Below are 6460 nucleotides of genomic sequence, written 5' to 3'. Positions count from 1 at the left end.
AGCATGGCTGAAACCAACATGTTAGGCGCTTTTGGGAATTTAAAGCACAGAGAGAAATGGACTGGAAGGGACATTCATTTCTATAACGCGCTCCAGAAAAATTTAGAGATCTTCAACATTGTTTGCTTAAGCCAATGACGCGCAGCACTTATTCTATATTGACCCAGTCTAAATGCCTTCTAATCAAGCTTACAAAGTAAACACAAGATCGTAGTAAATTATGCACCGGTGCTCCTCATTTGAGCTTTTCTTCTGGTAATGAAATTAGTGTTCTGGAAGTGCTCGTATTCCCGGCAAACGTTTGTAAGGACCTCTACATCTCTATGTGATGGCATGTTTGTACACGATGCTGCTGAAAAATACTTCGTTTCACTGCTTTCGACCTCAAAGACCACTAGCACCTATGGAGCATCGTGAAGAAAACAGTTAATCCGAACCTCATCTATTGATAGAACAGCGACGTTGAACAGCGACGAAGGAATAATAAATTAGCAGTCGCGCTAAAGCGCATTGTTTTTCCGGGGAGAGACAAGTCGAGATGTGCCTGTTTATTTTCACCAAGGGGAATGTTTGCTGCTCAGAGGTCGAGTCGAAGAGAATGTGGCAACTAAGAAAAGCAGCACCAATGAAGGATGGAGAATTCCATCAAGGACTAGGCCATCATTGAAGCAGCATTACTTGCCCAAACCTAAAGAGCGCTGAAAGGCACCCGAGCGGAAACAATGAACCCGCCGTTGGTTTCCGCCATGATATTTCTCGCTGTCTAAATATGTTTTTTACGAATACACTAACTTTGACATTGTCTAGATAAGAAAGGTTGCAATGAAAATTTGAGAAAGATTAGAAGATACGCTGCTTACACAAATTATTTCCAAATTCTTCACATATACCACTTTCCTCTTTTTGTAAGCATCCAAGCATAACCAGACAACAATGGGTACACCTCTACCATTTGCTGTCACTCCTCTTACGGCGGAATTGAACGTAATAAGCAAGTACAACAATTGCAACGGGCTTGGGCAGGCTGCCAGGACCCGACATTCATTGAGTATGCCAGAAACGAAGGTATTTTGGCCGTGGAAGGAACTGATGTCGTACTGCACAGTCATTTCTGAACGGTAACTTGGTATAAAGGATTCTGCGATGAGCAGGGTGGTCAAGCTTCTTGGTGCAACACTGCTTCTTGCAGGTAAGTTTAGGTGGGTAAGGTAGTTAAGATTGTGCCTAGTTTTGCTATAGGTACACTATTTCTGTCCTCGCTATCCATACAGCAATGTTTTGCAAGTGCTGTTTCTACTACAGTTGAAACTCGATTTACCGAAGTGATGACCCTGTTCGAATTATTTCGTTAAGTCGGGAAGTTCAGAAAATCAAATAGGTCATTTTTCGGTCCTTCGAAATTTAAGATTGTAACGTAGCGACACCCAAAAGGTACTGCGGCATTGCATTTGCCGCTAACGCACGCCTGCGCGTGTAAAAAGTCCGCGAGGACGGCCCAACTACCGCAGCCCTTAGCGCCATGGGGTACGTAAGAACGCTAGTGACTGCTGAGTCCGTTGTTTTGTGCATGGGCGCGGCGTGCAGCCTCGTCAAAATAAAGCTGGGGCCCTGACTAGGGTGCCTTGATGTTTTAATGCTAAAGCGTTAGATTGCACGCTCGAAGAAAAACCGTCTGTGTCAAAATTAGAAGGAAATCACAGCTTTTCTTAGTGATTTATTTATTGGAAAGCTTCATTAAAAACGGCTTAATGCAAGCTAGTTCCGTTGATTCCGGTTGATGACAACACTGACGCTTAAGGGTACTGGCCGGGGAATGGAAATTTCTTCGTTAGATTGAGTTTCAACTTTAGTCGTAATCAACGTTTTAGATTTATTCAACTCGCGATCTACCTTATCCAGCACAGTTTGAATAAATCCCAAAGCTGCTAAACGTCTTATTGCTTGTATATTTATACAGCAAATTTAAGCAAAAATTGAAAGGCTATCTTATGAACTAGGAAAGAAATTTATCAAACTTTTCCTCAGTATGAAATGACTGTCACGTTCAGATTATTTTAGGTAATAATTTCAATTTCACATCCACGCCAGAAAGCGAGCACGAATGAAGCACATACACCCACAGAAGTGATTCCTTCAAGGAATGATTTTGTTTGAACGGGGCATAATACAGTTGCACACGTTCTCATATGGTGATTACAAGAAAGCAAAGGTGACACGAACGAGCTGCACCATTTACGGGTGTCCATTTCCATTATTCATGTCGGCTTTCAAACTTTAACGCTCCACGTTATGTCTTACCAACAATGCCGAAAATCCACGTTTGTTAATAGCATCTTCTATGTCGCGAGTAACCAGTGACTGATCTCAAAAACTACTCTAGCGTACAAAGCCTTTGTGAACCGTGGAGGCGGTTACATTTCTTTATAAGGGCCGGCGTCTTGTTGTTGTGGAACGTTTAGTATGTGAATCACATCAAGAATACTCACGCTTGAAGGCACAAAGTTACTGATTGTGGCCCTGGATGTGTCGAAAGAAAAACAAGAGCGAAAAGAGCTCACCATCCACCCTGCCTCCCCTCATTATTACCATTTGTTTGCTTGAAGCGGCGATTTATTCAAATTAAGATATTCTGCCCATCGCTATAAAGCGGGTGTTTCTACGAAGACTTCAAGTAATATTTAGAAATGCGTGGTAATCAGTCGCTAGTCCTCAAAAATTTATGAACTTCCAGTTTAAGCAGGCTCGTCGTAATTGGGAAACTGCAGCGAGCTCTTCGTACAGCAGCGGATAGCCAGGGCGCTGCTACTCCGTGCTCCTCGCTGTCTCAACGCGCAGGCTGCCCGCTACTGGGTGACGTAGGCAGAACGTCGCCTCGAGTTGCGTGGCTTCGCGCTCACTGCAGCTTCCAAATTTAGATTTCGCGCGCTCTGATAGCCGAAATTGGTCGTGCCACAGTTCCGCGGGTAATCGTGTTTTTTCAGATCCAAAAGCTGACACGGCTTGTACGGAGAGCTCGCTTCAATTTTTTTCATTTGCGATGATCCCGCGTAAAGTAAATGTTTAAAAGTTCTTTAAATATATTTGTTAATTAGTTACTAATTACCACGCATCCGTCATCCCGTGATCGCCACCATTGGTGGTATGTTTCCGAAGGAACCGTTCTTTTATTTCAAAACGGCTGTTTCCAAATATTAATTAATTAGTCTCCTAGAAACACGCGCTATGTTGACATTGAAAGGAGAGCGTGAGGCCTTTTCTAGAATTGAAACTTTGTCTCTTTTTTAATGATTGGCATAATAAAGAAAGCTGCTGCAGAACTACAGTGCCGAATTCTTTTTATATAAAATTTATTGTCCATAAGCCAAGAAAAGTAACTGTCGCTTTAATCACATTCTTCTATTGATTTGTTAGCAATTCATTCCAACAGCGCTCGTTGCTATGTTCTAGTGTGAGAGCTGAGTCAGACCTGTAATAGAAGCCGTCATTTTTGAGCATCTACATCATACACAGTAAAAAGAGTGTCAAATTCGATAGGGAAATGAATTTGCAAGTATTCGACAACAAATCGGTACAGACAAGAATCTCGAATGCAGAGTTGTTAATTTCACTGGATGCGTAATTAATAATCGCTCATACGTACGGTATAGCGAGATCAAAGAGCTACGTTTTCAAGTATTCATAATCAGATTGTGGTTTTGGCAAGAAAACTCCAGAATTATATCTGTATTCTCGAATCTGATTGTAATTCTAAGGTCAAGTTGAAGCAACTACACAGCCCAACGAAAGTGACAATAAAGATTTCAAGCAGGCAGTTTTTGTTACAGCCCTGGTCGGCAATGTTCAGGCGCAGTTCATTGGAGGATTCTTTCCTTGGTGGTGGTCGAGATGGTGCAACGTAAGTATATTTTGGTGCATATAAGATTTTTTCGCCGAATAAATATTGCAGACGTCCTTCCTAGGCATTATTTCGGACAAAAACATCAGTTTGAAAGCAATATCAGAACATAGTCAGTTGTATGAGCGCACAGTACTCGTATACTGCAACAATATCATGTGCTCATGTAGACCAAGGGCCAGCTTGTTTAATTGCTAAAGTAACATGAGGAATGCTGCCTATATACGTTATAGCGGTTATTCGAGAAGGTCCTTCTGTCTGAAAATTAGGAAACAAGAAGCTGAGCTTTGCTATCAGTGGAATACATCCTGATATTTACTGTTTACTTAAGCCAGGGTCATGGTATGATATGGTATGATATGGTATGACATGGTATGATATGGTATGAGCCATGGTCATGGTAAGCCAAGCCATGGTATGAGAGAAAGAACTCCAGAAGTTGGACAACACTTTCTCGTACTGATATTGTAAGGAGAGCTACTTGAAAATCTTGGTGCAATAAAGATTGCACTTGCTCGTTGACAGGTGTACCAGTCTGTCTGAATTATTTTCTACTACAGGGAATATGGTGCCCCTTTGGAACTCGCTGTGTACTTGCACTGTGCCTCCAATTCCCCTGCGTGCCTGTTAGCTACTGTAAGTATGCGAACCTCTTGATAATGCTATTTAATGCTTGAAATCACGTTTTATTTGCTCGTGAATGGCAATTTTATTACATATCATTTGAATCGTGACATTTAGTAAACGGAACAATACATGCAGTATTAGTCATAACCGTTTTATTGTATAGTAGTAACAACTTTACTACGTGTGTAAGGATTGCATTATATTACTTATACACATATTACTTATGATCGCGTTCTAGCTAGGCTGCATTATTTCGAAAGCTTGTAATGCCAAACGATTTGCTTTTCCATTTGCCGGAAGGACATGGGGCTATAACAGACAGCAAGAAACATGAACTTAGATTTGTTTGAATTCGTGCAATTTCAAGATTAAATAAAGATATAAATTCAGTTTGTAAAATGCATTATTTTTTTGTTATTCCAGGTGCTCCATTTTTCTAGGGAGCAAGAGGACGGAGTGGATAACCCGTGGCAACCAACAACGCAAGCCACACTGCGAATTTGCCCAACAGGACATAAGAATTTGAACGGATCATCAAGTAGAAAGCGCTTAACGCGACACCATAGGTTGGGATATTAAGTGAAATTCCCTAAGTAAGCTTTGCCTCTGCACTTGCAAAGCGGCTATTCTTACCATGTTTGAAGCTTGATGAGCGAGGAAAGATCCAAAACGAAAGAATCGCGGCAACGCAACCCTGAAGATCCAGCATCAGTGCGCCGTGACCCCATAGACCTTGACAAGCACTCGTGCCTAGTTTATTGTCCGACGCAAAAGTAGGGCTACGTTGCCATTATAAAGGAACCAGACACACAACTTAGCCAGTTTTGAGAACTTTTGATGTGCCAGTAGAAAGAAGAAATGCGAGAAAATAATTTGACATCCCTCACGTAAGGTTGTCATTCTTTTGCGTTAAGGTATCGGCGCGAAATAAGAACATAAGAGTTCTGCCTTGAGTTTATTCCACGCCAGTAAATGCTGTTGCTCTTAATGACTGCCAATGGAATTCTGAAAGAGAAATTTAATGTTGCTTTTTGGTGTCTATCTATATCGAATTAGGCCAAGAACAATGCTCTACGTGAAGACGAACTTAATAAAAGAAATAATGCTCGAAGTAATTCCTCCAGGTGTCAGTGATTTATCCCCACATTTACACCCACGGTATGTATAACGACGCGTGGTGCAAACATATCGGAGTATAGTGGGAAGCATCACCTCTCGAGTTGCGACTGTGTTACGCACCTCGAGGATGCTTGTGATCAGAACAAGAGTTACTTACGGAACACCGCTTCACCCTCTTCCGTTCCTCCGAGTATGGAGGCTGAATGCAGCTGGTGATGGAAGTCGAGCTCGGGGACGCTTGCACGAAGCCCAGGAGTCATTAACCTGCTGGCAAGAAAGCCTCCCGCAAGCATTTCTACGCTTCCACGCAGATGGCTGTCGAGCGACATTAACGTGACACTTGAGCGAGGGTTTCTATATTCTTCAGTAGACAACTGACCTTGAAATGAAAACAGCGCGCAAAACGAGGATGGAGAGAAGAAGATTGCGCGCTCTCTTATTTTCAACATGAAGTACTACCGAATCGCTCAAGTCGCAGTTTTAATGCAGATGACTCGTTTTGCGAGTCATCTCGCAATTGAATCTCAATTGCAGCCACTCGAGTAAACCTTTTTGGCTGATGGCTAAGCGTGGCCTCTGTTAAAATGCTTCTTAAGGTCAGCTCCAGAGAATGGAAATGTAATAAATAAATCCGAAGGGCAGCGCTATCCTGAACTGCAAGACATAGAAGTGTAACGGTAAACGAAAGAAAGTTTAGGAGCAAAGTTTATCTCTGCGCCAATTGCAATCATACTAATTAAATACATGTAAGGCAAATGCTTCAACTGTGTGAGTTCCACATGAGAGAGCCAGGAAAAACGGCTGATGTCACGCGTTACA

The 6460-nt window shown here is 42.1% G+C and overlaps 1 long non-coding RNA gene across 1 annotated transcript; it reads left to right on the top strand.

The window, feature by feature from the left end:
* The first annotated feature begins 988 nt into the window (after nucleotides 1-988).
* On the top strand, nucleotides 989-5627 carry LOC126522628 (uncharacterized). The gene is made up of 4 exons (XR_007597487.3): nucleotides 989-1189; nucleotides 3825-3895; nucleotides 4456-4531; nucleotides 4946-5627. It is a non-coding gene; the product is annotated as an uncharacterized lncRNA (long non-coding RNA).
* Nucleotides 5628-6460: the final 833 nt, after the last annotated feature.

The sequence above is a fragment of the Dermacentor andersoni genome, chromosome 6 (assembly GCF_023375885.2).
Source record: "Dermacentor andersoni chromosome 6, qqDerAnde1_hic_scaffold, whole genome shotgun sequence".
Taxonomy (NCBI): domain Eukaryota; kingdom Metazoa; phylum Arthropoda; class Arachnida; order Ixodida; family Ixodidae; genus Dermacentor; species Dermacentor andersoni.
Note: the sequence above shows the minus strand (reverse complement) of the source record. Positions and strands in the feature narration are given on the sequence as shown.